This window comes from Pelodiscus sinensis, chromosome 11, assembly GCF_052426305.1.
Source record: "Pelodiscus sinensis isolate ZL-2025 chromosome 11, ASM5242630v1, whole genome shotgun sequence".
NCBI classification, from domain to species: domain Eukaryota; kingdom Metazoa; phylum Chordata; order Testudines; family Trionychidae; genus Pelodiscus; species Pelodiscus sinensis.
Genome location: NC_143062.1, coordinates 10,133,315 through 10,150,508, shown reverse-complemented (window position 1 = coordinate 10,150,508; position 17,194 = coordinate 10,133,315).

Below are 17,194 nucleotides of genomic sequence, written 5' to 3'. Positions count from 1 at the left end.
CAGGCAGGCACATGGTCACCTGGCCAACCTCTTGACCCTCCTGGGAGTAAAGAGGCTCCTTCTGTTCGGCCTTCAGCCAAGCTTTCTACAGCAACCCAGGCAGCTGCTGGGCCTCAGCCCTGCAAATGACACCCCCAGCGGGAAAAAGCCAAGCGCTAGGCGGGGTCGAGTGAGCTGGGTTCTAGCCTCAGCTGTGCCGCTGACCCCTAGTGTGATATAAGGCACGTCACTTCTTCTGCCCCCCCCCCTTGTGTGCCTTGCCTTTTAGTCTACAAAGCCTAGATCCACAGAGATATTCAGCCTCCTCACTTCCACTGCTGCCTGAACAGTATTGTGGGTTGCGTTGGATGCATGAGGGTAAACACGAGGTGTTGGTACAGCACCCAGCAAAACGGGGTCCTGATCTCAGCTGGGGCATTCAGGCATTTTACTATTACCACTGGAAATGAGAGAGCACACCCTCAATCCATGCCCATTCATCTTGAACCCTGAACAAGGCACACTCCAGATGCACTTCTTTTGCTGCTATTCACGAGGCGCATGAAGGTTAATTGTCTCTCTCAGATGTGGAGTCCAAGGAAAGGGCCAAGTCTCCATTTCCACCATCCTTCGATCAGGTGTGTATTGTGGGCAGAGTAAAGGTGATTTGTCCCAGGTTGGAACATGGCTGGAGTTGTCTTTATGAAAGGCAATGTTCCCGTGGGTAGAGATCCTTCATGTCTCACCCGCCTCTGGACGCAGAGCTTCAAAGGTATCTGTGGCAAGTAGTAATCAGTTGGTAGTAGGAGCCCATCACAACCTCATTCAAAGTTCTTTGCAGAAATATTCTCAGCCAACCCTGCAGATTTTTGAATTAATTTCATTCCAGGGATAAAAACGTCATCAGCATTCTGCTGGCATATTTTGTACACACAGAGCCCTCAGCCTGCCAAGGAACAAACGCGATTGTGAAATCGCAGCAGCGGACAGAGAGCCTAGCATGAGCTTTTCTTTGAGGGGAAGATGAATGCCCATTTCTCATTGTAAAACAGGACAGACAAACCCTCTGGGCAGCTTTGCAAATTCCCCACTTTAATGTCAGTTTCATGAGTCAACTTTTCTGGCACAAGAACCCAGGCGGTTTGGATGGCACACAGGCCAAGTAGGTGGGTATAAAACTGGCCTGAGCGAGAGGGCCCCAAAAGGTTAGGCCAGCTACAGCTGGCTTGTGTGCCAGAGAGATAGATTTTTGTGCTACAGAGTTTCCCCATCAACTCCCCACCTTTCCGGCTAAGCTGGCTTGCTGAGGCTCAGGAAAATGGGCAACTGACAGGAGAGGCCCTTTTTCACAGCAAGTAGCTCTTGAGACATTTGGGTGAGCTGCTGAGTTCGTTGCTGAAAAGGCGACTGTCATGGCTCTCGTTTCCTCCCTCGCTCCGAATGCGATTGGTCCGGCCGGCAGCAGAGGGACACAGCCACAATAACGCCGCAGAGCCAGGAATGAAATACACGGCTGGTGTTTTGTCTAGCGAAGCTGTTTTTGTGCATTCTTGGGGACTTTTCCCTCGCTGCCTCCCTGCCTGAACTCTCGCCCGATTCATTTCTTCCTCCTCTCCAGGTCACGCCAACCGCCTCACTCCCCACGCGTTAGATAAAAGAGACTCGTACTCGGGCATCCAGCCAGAGCCCCTGAGCTAACAGTGCCAAGGACCGGGAGCAGAATCCCGAAGGAGGTTCCGCACAAGCAAGAGAGTTTTAAAAATACTAATAATGCTTTGCCAACTGTCTGCCTTAGTGAGCTGGGCTCGGGTTTCTGTGTCTCCAAAGAAGAGTTACAGAATTAACCAAGGGTTTAGCCAGTGAATTTAGACGGGTCACTCGAGACCTAAGCAGACACCTCCCCAGCTGGTGTCCAGTGATTTCAGTGGTGTTACGTCAATGAAGGAACTGCCCAAAAATGCCGCGCAGAGCTACCAGCCAATCCATGTATTCCACAAGGATTTGACAAATGATGATCTCCATGAGTATAGCAAACGTCCTGCCTGCTTATGCTGGTTATTTTCTTGGCCTTCCTATTGTACCCAGAGCTGAATGGCGTCTGATCTGGCCATATGCTGGGTTATGTGCTATTGCAAGCCATGGGTGTGTCTGTCTGTCCCTGGTACGTTTGTCCTTGCATGGCTCCGATCTATATCCACATAACTTGCCCTGTAAACTGCTGTTTTCCAGGACAATTGTGTGCCTTGCTGTGTTATTGCACCAGTGGTGCATGGCTGACAACAGATACCACATACCTGGAATTGTTTGTATTACTCAGAAGGGTGTGGGTTTTTTTTTTAACATGCATGACTTGCTCTGCCTTGCAAAAAGATGGGTTAGTAAAATATTTGGGGGGGGGGGTTCACATTTTTCTCCCTAGTGCTGTGATGACACAGGGCAGGCGAGCAGCTCGTTTGCTAGGGCTGATACATAGCTCAGGCAATTTGGGAGGGATGCACGGACCCAGACATTCTGACCCTGTGAATGCACATTTGGATTTCATTTTCCCACAAACATTTTCAGGGATTCTTGACCACTTGAAACACTGCAGAAAACCGGGGCAAAATGAGGCCCAAGTGAATTTGCTCTGAGAAAGCCAAACAAGTATTTACGGAGGATCGTTTGCATCATTAGCTGAGGTTCGCTTTATACGTTGGTTTGTCTATCCAAGTTTGTCCTTAATTATGCTAATCTGAAATGGGGCACACCCCACACGGCTAGAGCATTTTCCTGCTGATGCAATTATTCCTGGGGGGGGCTGCGTAGGCTGGGGATTTCCTGTACTCAGAGCAAAGAGGCCACTCGGTCCCAGCTTATTCTGCGAGCGCGCAACCCACTGAGTGGTCTACAACGGCTCTTCCTTTCCAAAGGGGAACAACAAGAGGGAGTGGCGAAGAGAAGGCAAGTTCAGACGGCTCACACCTGCTTACCTAGGTTGGCCTCTTCTATAGTAAATATTTGTTCTGTGTTACGGTGCCGTTTGCTCCTGGAGCAGCCTGAAATCTGTAGCAGGGGGATGTGGTCAACAAATAAATAACACTCTAAGCTTTCATCCAGGTATCCTAGTGCATTTTACACCCCCCGCAAGCCTCCCAATACCCCTCCGGGATGGATAAAGATCACAGATGGAGCAGGGTGCTGTTACGAAACTCCTGTCCCGCCACGGACTGTGGAAAAAGTCCCAGTGACTGCAGGGAAGTCAGGGTTTGGCCCAGGGAAACAGATGCAGCTGAGAGTCCAAATCGGCTCTCTGCTAGATGGATCCAACTCCCATTGAGATCAGCCGTGATGTTGGCCCAGCGTGGAACTGGAAAATAGGTTGCGGACGGCACGTGGGGCACAGGCTAGGGGACACACTGCTGCCAATCCAACTGGAGAATGACACCTAGACCAGTGAAGATCTTTCCAACAACCCCACCAGCCTGTTGCATCATGTATTGCTAGTGAAGAACAGCACATTGATCAAGGTCACTCACCAAGCAAATGGTGGCACCAGGAATAAAACTTGCGTCTCCTGATGCACAGCTCGCTGGTCTGGCGAACCATCAGTTCCTTCATGCCTGTAGAGGAGGGTCTCTTCCAAGCTCAGCACCAGTATTCCCTCTAATTTTTTCCACTCACGTGCAGAATAAATTTTGCTCCGTGCACCGAGATATGTGTAGATGTGCACCACCAAGAGAAACATATGCATTGGGCTCTGCTAATCAGCTGGGCAGCCTCTGTATCTCTCTTGGGGGACCACCCAAGCGCTCAGCTTACAGGGAACATGGGAAAGCATGTGTCCTCGAGGGATCAAAGCTGTTTTACCTCCTCCTACTAAAACAAGCAACCACTGCCACCCTTTAAGCAGAGACGTGGGAAGATGGGGATCCTGATCCCCCCACCCCTTCCAGGAGGCTGACAAATGCAGGGCTTAGAGACCTTCCTAACTCTTGAGAGCACAGCAATAAATAAAACAAAACTCAGCGCAATATAAGCAAATCACAGAGCCCTGCCTTTCCTCTTGAGACCACAAGCGACGCCCTCCCTGTTCTCCAGGGCCCTCTGGGGTGAAGGCTGAAAGAACATGACAATTCCAGTGCCTGCCGTGGGGAGATCAGCCGACAGCCACCCGGGGGGTCTGCAGAAGCACACGCAGTTAGTGGGTGCCTGTCAGCTTGGGGGCGGCCCCACGAGCCAAATCAGCCCAAGTGCTGAAGTCCGTCACCCAGGCAGCTGCGTGCACAGAGAAAGCCCATTTTTCACATTACGGCAGCAGAGCTCTGGGGGAGACGAGAGCTTCCTGTCGCCACGCTGAGCTCCTTTCAGCTCCTTGTCCCCCTCTGCTCCTGCGATAGTGGGGAGATCGGACAGGCCAGAATCCTGTTCATTCCCGCCCCGGCCGGCTCAGCAAACCCACCTGGCGCACCAGGGGAACGCTCCATGCGTGTGATCGACAGGAACGTGCATTGAACATCCCCGTCTGGACTTTTAGAAGAAAACAAACACATGGGGGTCTGGGCTCTGTGACAGTTACCTAGCTATAAAAATCCAATTAAAGGACACTGGCTTTTTTCTCCTGTCGGCTTTCAACCGACGGGCTCTTTCTGGGTAATTTTGATGTCCAGAGTCAGCTGGGAGCAGCCACAGAGATGATACCGCAACTTTTAATGGCCAGGAAGCCAGTATAAACCCTTTGGCACGGCTGCTTTTTTGCTTTCCTGCCTTATCATGAAAGAGCAGGTTGCTGGGTTTGGTTTTTCTTCCTCTTTCCTAATGTTGTCCAACCTTTCAGGCAGAGATAAAAAATAACAGCTTCTAAGGACGGGCCTTCAAGATTAAAGAACCGGCCTGCAGTCTGTAGCCAACATGAAATAAATACAGCTGCCGTCCCTCTCGCCTCATTTGACTGTCATTCGTCTGCCTGCTCCACCACGCTGATCTTATGTAGCGTCTCCGATCCTAGCACCTCGGGAACGGGACAAGCATTAATTAAACCTCCCGATAACCTAATACGATATTCTGTAGTCGTGGTCCAAAATGCTGTGGGCCAGAGTGTGTCTTAGTGCACCGATACATACGTGGTAATTTTATAGTCCCATAGCTGCCCTGCTCCTGCCCCTGGTCTTTGATCACAGTGTAGATACAAAGGTTGGACCTCTCTAGTCTGGCACCCTCGGGACCTGACAGGTTCTGAACCAGAGAGTGTTCCATACCATGGGAGATCAATCTTGTCTAGCAGCATTGCCAACACTTCTACGGCTTGCTGGGCAGTTAGAGGACATTTAAATTAGAGCTAAATAACAGCACAGAACACAGAGCCAGGACTGGGGGCTGTAAACAAACTTGTATGGGACCACTGGGAACTTGGCCACACCCATGAAAAATGGACATCCGGCCAACTAAAATCATGCTGGATGACGGAGTTCTGGACTAGAAAGTTTCAACCTATACCTGATGCTGGGAAAGGGTTAACACGGGGCTGTGTGAGGTAAGCCCCCATCATAGATTTAAAAGTTCTGGTTTGGGGTTGTGCCTACAAATTCATTTCAAAATGTAAGTTCATGTAGAGTTTAGAAAAAGAAGGGGATGCTTTTTTTCAAAAGGTCAACACACCTTTCAGTTGGCATGGTACAAACTGGTGGGGGGTTTCTGGGTGGCAAACATGTCTGAGAAATTGACTTTTTGTCCCATTTCAAGGTGGGAGGATTGTGCTACGGATACGTCCACTAGGAATGACACTGGCAGAACCGATGTATTTGTAGGCGTGTAACAAGCCATCAGGAGCAAAGGGTTTTGGTCCCATCCAGCTTGAGTTCTGTCTGAACCAGCCAGCTAGAAGCAAAAGGAGCCAAGCTCTCGATCCAAAGAGTTCACCTTAAACAATAAGAATGAGGAGGTTGTGCTTGGGGCTGGAGTGGAGACCCAGATCTGCCCTTCTCAGGCAATGCGCAATGTGCTTACTAATCCAGAGGAGCAGTATACTCCCTCCAGCGGACTCTGTCCAGCCCAAGTCAGAGATGAGCCGTCGCAGAGGATTAATTAGGTGGATTTACATGATCCGATTAGCCTTGCTGTTGCTGCACACTGGACTGCAAAGCAATTAGCGCGCCAATTCAGCAGGGTAGAGAACAGTTTAGCTCCAACGCAGTCATCAGTAATGAGCCTGACTAACAACTTTGCAGCCATTAGTCGGTGGCACCAAACCAGTCACAGGGATGTTCTACAGCAGGCCTGAGGACTTAACCAAATGGAAAGCCCCATGGATAGCATAGGAAACACTCCCAGGGACGTCAGGATGAGGCCCCGAGAAGGCCCCGAGAAGTCAGTGTTTTGAGACTGTTTGTCACGGGACACAAAAACCTAAATCCTGCGTATGAAGAATTCCCCATCAGAAGCTGAGCTCTCCTGTTGGCCTTCAGCAGCCAGAGCCTCCTGTGCAAATCCTGCCTACCAACCACCCTGGAGCTTGGTTGCCTCCATGGACTTGGCCAGGCTGTGGCACTGATCTGCAAGGTAGATAATTAATGGAGGTTGCCTATCTCCTAGAGCTGGAAAGGACCTTGAAAGGTCATCAAGTCTAGTCCCCTGCCTTTGCAGCAGGACCAAGTACTATCCCTGACAAATTTTTGCCCCAAAGAGGGAGGATTGAACTCACAGCCCAGGCCAATGCTGAAACCACTGAGCTATCTCTCCCCCCAAGTCACTTTAAATGCTAGCTGGAAACTTTAAGTTACAGAATTGGAAGGGGCTGAGTGGCAAGGCAGGAATCACTTGGCATCCTAACAGCCGAAGTGGGGGACGTGCACAGCACACATCTGCCCGTAACTCACCGAGCCAAGGAGAGTCTTGACCTACCCTGCCAGGCATAGGCGCAGGAACTAGAAGGGAGGCAGCACCCTCAGGTTTTAGCCAGGGCCCCAGCTGCTAGACACCCCTGCCCGCTCCCCAGCTCAAGGGGGCGAGGGGTGGGCAGACAAGGCCAAGGGAGGTGAATGTCAGCACCCCACTATTAAAAGCGTTTCCACATCACTGCTGCGAAGCGCCGTCAAACACCCCGAGCTGATCTTTTGAAGACAGTCAAAGAAAAATCCCCACGACATCAATAATAAATAACCAGATGGGATCTCCTTAATTCTAAGCAGCCTGCTCTTTTTGCTGCTAGCAACGATGAACGATCCGTAATCAGCCACTTATGAAAGGATTTGGCTCCTTTTTTATGTTCCCAAATTAACCACGACCAGCCGTGAGTGTGGATTAATTTGTTCATTACGCTTCATTATTCAGGGAAAGGTTTATGAGCGCATATTTCAGCTGATGGTTAATTCACGGCCTGTCCCTTCGATGATTTGCTATCAACCAGCTGCATAATGCAACCGGCAAGCTGTATCATGTGGCATTGTTTCTGCTTGCTCATTGGCCGACTTCCAGATCAACACAGAGACCCAGACTTTTCCAAAATGACTACTGAGTGTGGGTGCCCCGTTTGCAGCCTCTCAGAGAGGCTGGGGTTTCAGCGGGCAAGTGCTTGGCGGTTCCTGAAAAATCAGACCCTTTCAAGCAAGGGTGGGGAACCTTTTTAGGGTTGAGGGCTGCTGACCCACAGAAAAATCAGTGGAGGGCCGCACACAAGTGAGAAGCAAAACAAAACAAAAATCCCTCGCTGAGGTGGCCCCCGACTGAGGAGAAAGACACTCCCCACATTCCCCTCACACACCAGAGCCTGAGAGGGCCAGGCTAGTAGATTGTGTGCGCTCCAGACCTACCAGTGCTGTGGGGGGAGGGGGGGAAATTCGGGGGCTGGATCCAGGCAAGCCGGGGGCCGCTTCTCTGTTCCTACTTCAAAGGCACCTCCAGATGAATATCCTAAAACTGAAGCTCGCCAAACCACCTGTCACTACTGAAAATCTAGAGCAGGGATTGTGAAGAAGGTCACGTAAACAAACCCGCATTCCGCAGCCTCAAACAAAAATCTCCCTCAGACAAACAGTCCCAGAAAGCTCCGAAAGGCGGCCAGGAATACCTCTGGAAGCATAACTGTGGTTTCGATTTGAATCCTTTCCGAGCCTTTTGCAACCTCCAGCAAGAACTCCTCTAGACAAACAAGCATTGCAGATCACTTCCGTTTCTGTTGTGTAATACATACTGATATTTGATCGTTCCTACTTCCTCCTCAGAGCTGCGCGGATACATGTCCAAAAAGGCAGATCGGAGGCCCTCCTGTCGCAGATGCCAAGGAGTTTGCAGCCTGGAAGTGAAGCAACACAACGTTATTCACATATTTTCCTGCTGACCCTTCGTTTGCCTGGCTACTCGGGTTTCTTTGAAAGCAAGAAACAGTTTCCGTTCACAAGTGAAGGACTAACACATGCAATGTGCTGCTTCTTGGTGCTCTTGGGAAATGCGAGGAGGATTAAAAAGAATAAAATTATAAATCCCCTAGAAGATTCCCCCGCTGCTGCTTAGGTCCTTTGCTCAATTGATTTTTTGTTTTTCTTCATTTAAATCATTGCTCTGGCGGTTGGGGGCCAGCCGGGAGGAAGGAGGAGCGGGAAGCACAGCTGGAAGGGTTGGGTTGCCAGATGGTTGGAACAAAAATACCGAACACCCCCTCCCCCCAAAAAAACTGGGAAACAATTCTGTTGAAAGGGGAAAAAAGGGGGAGAGACCAAAGTTGTTGAGCAAAAAAATAAAAAGAACTCCAAGGACTTATTAAGCCAAAAAATTAAAAATTAAAATAAAAGAGCATTAAAACAGCATGTCCCCTTTAAAACTAAGTGCAGGGATAGGAACAGGGGAGCGGTTGAGCACTAAGACCCTAGGTCTTTTGGCCAGCAAACATTTTGTGCCGGCAGCCTTGGGGAACCAGGTAAGCAGGGCCTGGAGGTATTGGGGGCTGAGGGGGCTCGGGGTGGGGTGGGGGGGAGGCCGGGCACTGAGTGTTTGTAGAGTTGCCAGGTGCCCGGCATTTTCGCCTCCTGGCTGGGGAAAAATTCAGAAAATAACTAACATGTCAGGTGTCTGGTATTCTCTGAATTTTTTTACCGGACAGGAGCCGAAAATACCGGACTGTCCGGGTGAATACCAGATACCAGGCAACCCTAAAAAATGGTGGAGAAGGAGCTGCAGCCTCCCCCGTGGGGATGGGAGGCTCGGGGTGGGGACAGGGATGCACCCGGCCAGCCCCTTTCCCCTGCCAGGTGAGTCTGTCTCTTTTCTGCCTGTTTCCATGTCTCCGTATGCGTCCCCCACCCAGCCCCACGCAACCAAACCCTGGCCTTGCTGTAAGTCCCGAGAAGAGGAAACGGCAGGCCGAGCTCTGACCGTTTAGGGGGAGTTTTTGGCCGAACCGGACAGACGGACAGACAGACTCGCCCGCTTGCTCACACAGATACAAGCGCTCCGATCTAGAGCAGAAAGCAGCCAACCATCCCCATGTATTACTGATTGCCTTGCTAACCACCTTACACAGAACACTGAATACAGGGCAACTTCCTGTTTGCAAGCTGCGCCTTTGGACTAGGAGTAGTGCCCAGAGGCATCGTGCGCGGTCTGTAAAGCCACGCCAAGGCAGAGCAGACAGTTTCTCCTGCTTCCTTTTTTTGTGTCCATTGTGATTTTAAAAAAAACAACAGCCATATACATTGGGTGTGGGTTGATCTAATGCACACTCTTTTGGGGGGGTAATATTTTGGTAGCGCATAACGGGCCCGGTTTGCAATCAGGGCCCCGCTGGGATAGGCATTGTACACCTATGTAATGAGAAGACAGTCCGTGCCCAAGAGAGGTTGCAATCTAAGTATCTGACCTCATCCAACTAAACTCCCCCTGGTGCTTCATCTTGTTCAGTTGTCAAGGACAACACGTCAAAATGATGTGCAACGAACCTGGTACAAAATTCCCTCTCTCCCTGCATCCCCCACTACCGGAGCGTTTGATCACACGGTTGCTCTATTAAAAAATAAAATCTCTGTCGGTGTTGGGAGCAGGAGGCTCCCTTAGGAAAGGCCCTCGCTTTCAGGAAATTGGTTCCTTCAATCCAAGCTGCCCCGAGTCTCCAGGCAGAAAGTTTAATGAATGAATAATGCCTCCAAGGAGACAGGCGGCGAGCGGCACAGAGATCAGCGACAGTCATTCACAGAAGTGAGAGTTTTACGCGCGGCCTCTGCCACACCCGCCTTCCTAGAACACGCTGTCCACTCCCAGTGGCAAAGGGCATGTTTAAAGGTTCTGCCCAGGATTCCACGAAGTCACACGCTGGGAAGCCAACAAGAATGTGGCAACACTATGAGTCCGCGCCCTGGGGGAATCCTCATTCACACTTTTTATAGCATCTCTGTCTAATTATGGCTTCCCACGTCCCAGAAGGCTGCTCCCAGCCCGTCACACACCGGGTACAGCTGCTTACGGGGCTGAGAGCAACATTAACCATTTCTGCAAACCTCACTCTGCCTCACGGATCACCGTAAGGTGTGACTGGCTTCGCAGCCTGCAATTTTGAGTTGCCCAACGTGAACCACCCAGCGGAGCTCTTTAAGGTGTTTCCAGTCGGGCAACCAAAATAATCACCTGCCCAGATTGGAAATGTGGCATTGTTACGTTGAGAGCTGGGGGTTTCACCTGGGTCCCATGCCACCAGCTAAGAACAGAAAGGGGGAAATAAATTGGGGTGAAACAGGAATAGAATGGGTTTAGCCACAGCTCACACTGACCTTGTAGGAAAAACCATGTGGGGAATTTTTTTTATTGTTTGCCAAGAGCAGAAGTGTGTCTAGGATTCTGACCTGTCCCTCAGCACCAATTTTTGAGCACTGCACCATATTTAACATATTTTGCCTCGGGGCACTGCTATTCTCCCCATTTTACAAATGGGCCATTGAGGCAAAGAGAGGCTAAATGACTTACCCAAGGTCACACATAAAGTCTGTGGCAGAGCAAAAAAAAAAAAAATTTGAAGACGGTGCTATCAAGGCTTAGGCTAGGGGCAAAGCCATTGTCTTGCCCTTAGTCTTCAGAAGTGGCTAACCTGGAGGTGCTATAGCCCAACATGACGCAGCAATCTCATGACAAAGGCAGCTCTGGTGAGATTCACAGCCAGCTTTTTGGATGCTCAGGAGAACCAGACAGCTGCTAAGAAGAAGTTGAACATCTAGATGCTTCTCCTGTCTTCCACCTCTGTGTAGCTCTCGCCTGTCACAGCTTCGGTATGACGTGACTGGGGGAGAGAGGGAGCCAATCCGGGGAATGGATCGTACCAACAAAATCAGCCACGTGCTGCTTGCGCTCCCGGGCTACGAACAGGAGGGATGGTGCGGGATCAGCGTGTCCAAACCTGCCAGGACATGATGGCATTTTCTGGGAACTTGCAACACTCTCTCCAAGGCCGGGCATGCCGTGCCGCTAAAGCTGAGTGATACGTCCACATGCCCTGCTGGGTTTTAGTAAACCAGGAACCCGCTCGGAAGTGGATGTGGGGAAGAGTTTCTCCAGGCTCAGAGACACGGCCACACAGACTCACACTCATACACCCCTTCGCATGATGGCCAGCCTGAGGGCCAGGAAGGAATTCTTCTCCTGGGACAGGGTAGTAGGGACTGGGGGGGAAACAGGCCTTCTCTACAGGCCACCATCTGGAAACCTGAGTCCCTCCTGTGGCACAGAAGTCTCCGGAGGGCTGTGATACTTTGGTCTAACTCAGTGTTTCCCAATTTGATTTGGCCAGGGACCCTTTTAAACTTGAAAGAATTTTGTGGCACCCTTAATAACAGTCTTATATATGGAGCTGACCACAAATAAATAAGGATAATAATAAACAAATGCTAAACAAGGTCATGAGATCAACATTCAGTTTAATTGCACATATTTACAGTGATAAATAACAGGCGATCACACCATTGACTGACTGTGCACGCAGTGCAAACACAAAAACAAATAGTTTTCAATATAATTCATAAATGCTTAAATATTAATTATTATTTTTTTAAATCATAAAATGTTACAGTAATGGAATTTTCTCGCGGAACCCTTCTTTTCACTTCACTTTCACTCCACGGATCACCATTTGGGAAACTAATCTAACATTGCTGGGCATGGCAGGCAGGTGCTGGGTGGTGTTTAGTAACCTGCCAGGTCAGGCCAGATGATCTGGGGGTCCCTTCTGGCCTGAAACTGTGTGACATGCTCACCCACAGGAACACCGGGGCGAATGTGTTGATCGTGCAACGTGGACAGACCTGTGGGGTTCAGTCCTGCGCCCCGTTCTGGGGGCTTACAGAGGCTACAAAGGCCTGGTCTGAGGAGAATACCCAGTCGTAAGCAGACCTTCATTTCTACACCCGCAGGGAGGGAGGTGGGGAGAAGGAAGTTGAGATCAGACGGTGGCGTCTGGCGCACGTGAGCAGGTAGAAAGCAGCACGCTAGCTTTAAAAAACTGGGGAGCAATTGAGATTGGAAGGGAAAATAAGAAAACGCCAGAAGCGTGGGGGTTTGAAAAATCACTATTCTAGGATTCTAGTTGGATTTAAAAAAAAACCCACAACTCCGCTGCCTCTCGTCCACTCCACCAGCTTTAATAAAAGGGTCCCCGGCAGAAGACCAAACTGATTCTTCACCCGTGTGATGACCCAGGACGATCCGAAATCTCAATTCGATCTACTCTAGGAAAAATTACGGGGGTTTTCCCCCGGTCACTAAATACATTCTGAAATGTCCTGTGCAGCCTCCTTTCCATTGGCACATACATCACCACGCTGATGGAAAAATTCCTCCTGCCCCCTTAGGCTCCTGGATCCGATTGTGTGGCACTCCCCTCCCATTGGTAAGGGATTTCTGGGTGTGCAGCCGGCCAAGGATCCAGAGTCGATGAATAGAGTCGTTATTACGGCGTATCGGCCCTGCAGATCGGCCCAGAACGACTGGGCCGCTGGCGTAACACGAACATCCTATGGAAGCATCTAGCATCCCCAGCTTCCCAGCCACTTGCTCTAGGATGGCACAGGCTGGGCTTGCCCTGGGCTGCCTGCTCAGGGGTTGGAAGAATGGAGTCATCACATCGCTTCAATCTGGCCCTTCCAGCCAACCGAGCACTGCCCGGGATGGACACGAGAGCCCTCGGCCCGTCCATTCCTCCTTGGCTGGGCACACGGCGGCCCTGCCTTAACGGGCGGGAAGAGAGAGACGTTTCATTGCAGCACCAGATGAGCGCTCTGAGCATCGGCCGCTCCTCCGTGGGACGCTCATGGGAGCGAACAAGGGCAGGGCCGTGCGCCCTTCCTCCTCCCCACCAGCGAAACCAAGTGCCCCCAGCTCATCCGCTCGCCCCAAGGGGCCCGGATCTGGGTGCTCAGCGGGGCTTTGCCCGTCTCGCATCACACAAGGAAGCCAGTGACGTCAGCGCAGCGGGCGGGGGAGGGACGTTGGATTCACAGGTTTCATTAGCCACAAGGAACCTTTCCCCCCGCGTGCCCTGCACATGTGTCCCTGTTCCTCCCGGCGCATGCGTATCGCCCTGGCAGTTCGCAAGCGTCCCCAGCCCCGCTTCGGTAGCCGGCGTGCAATAACCTTTATGGGCTGGCCTCTTGCTGGTACAGTGATTACCTCTTGGCGGGCTCCCTTGGCTAAACCGCTGCATACCGAGAGTAATAAACATCCACTGTAAAACCCACAACCTATTGCTACCCACCGGCATTAGGGGCCACCTTTCGCACTGTACTTAGCAAGCCCAGGCTGAGAGAGAAGGTTTCTGGAAGGGCGGAGACGTGGAAGAATAAACAGCTGTCCATGTGCTCACTGCTCTGTGGCCAGGCTGTCCGGCAGGACCTCTTCCTTCCCTGTGCAAAAGCCCATTTGCTGCTAGCACTGCAGGAGTGTGATTGGAGCTGCTTGGAACCCTGCCGCGACCTGCAGCTGAATTTCTATAACCGCCTGCACTGCTGCTCTGCAGGGTCATGGAGAGCTGGGGAGACCGTCAGAGCGGTGCGGCCATCCTGGCTCTCTAGCCCTGCGCTGAAGTTTGCAGGCAGCGTTGGCCCCTCCGAGCCTTCCCCCTCCCCACCCAGCAGACCTACGCGGGATCCACCACAGCCTCTGACAGCTGGGGAGGAAGGGAAGGCCTTTTGCCACCTCCAAATGCAGCATGTATTTACCGGCCTATTCCTGATCTCCCTGTCTCAGCAGGGCCAGCTCTTCCAAGGCGCCTAAGATGTTTGGCGACAGGAGCCGAGCACAGTCACCTGCTGAAACTCAAGCCATTCCGGGGTTCTGGCTGGAGAGGGGAGAAGAAGTGAAGTGCCAGTTTATCAGCCAACTGCGGCCCTAGAGAAGCCAGACGGACAGACAGAATCCAGGCCTCCAAGGGACACAAAATCCTTTTGCATCCGCATGCTGGGAGAAGGCAGATCCAACCGGACTTTATTTTTCTTGTACTCTGGGCAAAGAAAATGCTGAGATTCTCTAGCGTTCAGTCTGCTTCCTGCTTTACCAAAGGAGGTTTTTTACAGTCTAAAAAAATTGCCCAGGGTCTCCAGAGGCAGCTTAGTACACTGATGTTTTCAGAAAAAAAATATTTGCTGCAGAGTTTAAAACTTTGCACTCGTGCGTAGGGTCCATCAGAGCTGGGAATACAGAGCACAAGTCATACTCACACGGCACGGGCCTCGACTCCGGGACGCAGCGACCGGGAAAGTGGTTTGGGGGTTAGGGCAAGCAACCAGCTGATCTCCCCGTGCGAAGCTGGGGCCACAAGAACTAATGTGATCCTTGGATGACTAATCAAGGGAACCTCAGGTGCAGTGGCGGCCCGTCGATACAGGCAAACTAGACGGTTACCTAGTGCGCCAAGATAAACGGCCGTTGAGGGCTTTGGAGGCGGGGGTGCCGATCGCGCGCCGATCACGCGTTTCGCCGAGGGCACCAGTTACCAGCAGCTCGTCTAGGGCCAGTCCTGGTCAGGTGGACGCAGAGAGGCTATGTTACTCTGCATTTGGCACAGCATAATCTGTGCCAAGGCTGAGCTCCCTGGGCACCCTTGGGCTTGGCAGCTCAGAGCCCCAGCACCCCGGGGCGTGTGGCATCAGTTAGGAAAGTAAAACAACTGCCTGGGCCCCAGCATCTCTTATGCTACAAACGCGGCACCAATGGGACCTCGCCTGGGACAGCGTGTCCAGTTCTGGGGTCCGCAGTTCAAGAAGGGTGCTAATAAAGGGGAGAAGGCCCTGCCTTATAGTGGTAGATTCTAGGTGATCTACCGCTCCACCGAAGTGTTTAGCTTGACACAGAGAGATGGGTAAAGGGAGGCGAGACCATCCTCTGGAAGTACCCACGTGGCGAACAAAGTTTTCATCGTGGGCTCTTCAGTCCAGCAGAAAAAGGTCTCACACAATCTAGTCGCTGGAAGTTGAAACTACAGGCTGAACCGGCGCACTCTGGTCTGGCAACATCCATGGTCCGGCATGATTTGAGTTAGCCAGATGTCCACTTAGCATGGGTGTGGCCAAGTCTCCCATAAAGTTTGTTGACAGTCACCTCTGAGGGTTCTGTGCTGCTATTTAGCTCTAATTTACCCCAAAATGTCTTCTAAGAGCCCAGGAAGCAGTGGGAGTGTTGATAAAGCTGCTAGACTTGGGTTCCCAAACTGGGGGGCATGAAGAAATTCTGGGGGTGGGGTGTGAGGCAACCCAGCCCCCTCAATCCAGTTTTGCTGCCCCGGACAGTTCCTTTTTTGCTGTTGGGGGTGGGAGGCATGAGGGTTTTTCAAAAATCAAAAAGGGAGCGTCATGCCAAAAAGCTTGGGATCCCCGTGCTAGACCATATTGACCTCCCATGATTTGGAACCGGTCAGGTTTCGAGGGAGCTGGCTTAGAGAGGTTCAACCTGTAGACAAATTCAGATTGGAAAGAAGGCATCGGGTCTTAACAGTGCCAGCGATTAACCCCTGGGAAAAATGACGAGGGGTTGCGGTGGATTCTCCATCACTAACCATTTTTACATCAACATTGGCGGTGTTTCTACAAGCTCTGCTCCAGGCATTCTTGCAGGCAGGTTTCTGGCCTGGGCTACGCAGGCGGTCAGCCTGGATGATCATACAGCTCCCTCTGGCCTTGGAATCAATGAGAGTACCCCAACGCAAGTGCCCTGGTTGCCTTTTTGCTGCATGACTCCGGAGCTCAGGAGAGCCGACAGCCCCTGGCAAGAAGCAGAGCTTAGGGTGGATGGGGTGGGGCCTGGGTGGCCAGCCCTCAGCACTGCCCAGACCACGGTGCGCACCCACTTGCCCTCCTCAGCCCTGAGCACAGCGCACCCACAGCGATGTAGCAGGCCTGGGGCTCCAGGCGAGGCCACTTTGGACTCTCTGGGCCCCAGGAAGTCGCCCCCCCTTTGCTCCCCGCCCCCTGTCAGTGGGCCTGTCGTCGCCGGAAGGTTACTGAGTTAGCAAAGTGCTGTGGCTTCACCTCAGTAACAATCCCCCCTCCCAACCTGTGGGAGACTCCTATTAGCAACCCAAACACGTCGAGATGTAAATAATGGCGGGGGAATTTCTGCACTGAGCTGCGCTAGCGGAGCGTGTTTGGGCAGAACTCGGCCCCCGGCTCAGTCAGCACAAGCTAGGGAAGACACAACACCTCCCACACCACGCTCGCAACGGAGGAAGCAGCAACAGCTTGGAGGCAGATAAGAGGCCTGTCAGAACAGGCTTGCACTGTCCCAGCGGCCAGAAGCCGTCCAACGAGAGAGAAAGCAGTTTGGGGATGAATGAATAAATGAATGAATGAACGACTGTCGAGCCTGACCTGGGGGCTTCCATGTGGCAGAGAGCCGAGGGAGACGTTTGTCTGCAGGGTGGGTACATCCCGGCACTTGCTCTAACCTACAGCACCCGCTGGGTGATTAGAAGGTGGCTGCAGACTGACCAAGGACAGAAGCCTGCATCCTGTTTTGCTTGGATGAAAAGAACACCGAGTGCAGGTGGTGTGCCTCTGGCGTCGGTGGGAGCACAGTCATAAACAAAGGGTCGGTGATGTCTAGTTTACATGGGCCTAAAGCATTTGGCCTTTGCTCACAGGGCCTGATCCAAAACCTACTGAAGTCAATGGGAGACTTTGCGATGTCGTCAGTGGATGCTAAATCGGGCTGTTTGAGCGTAGGGCCCGGCTGACACCTAAAATAGAGGTGACTTTGTGAACCTGGCCCTCAGCCTAGA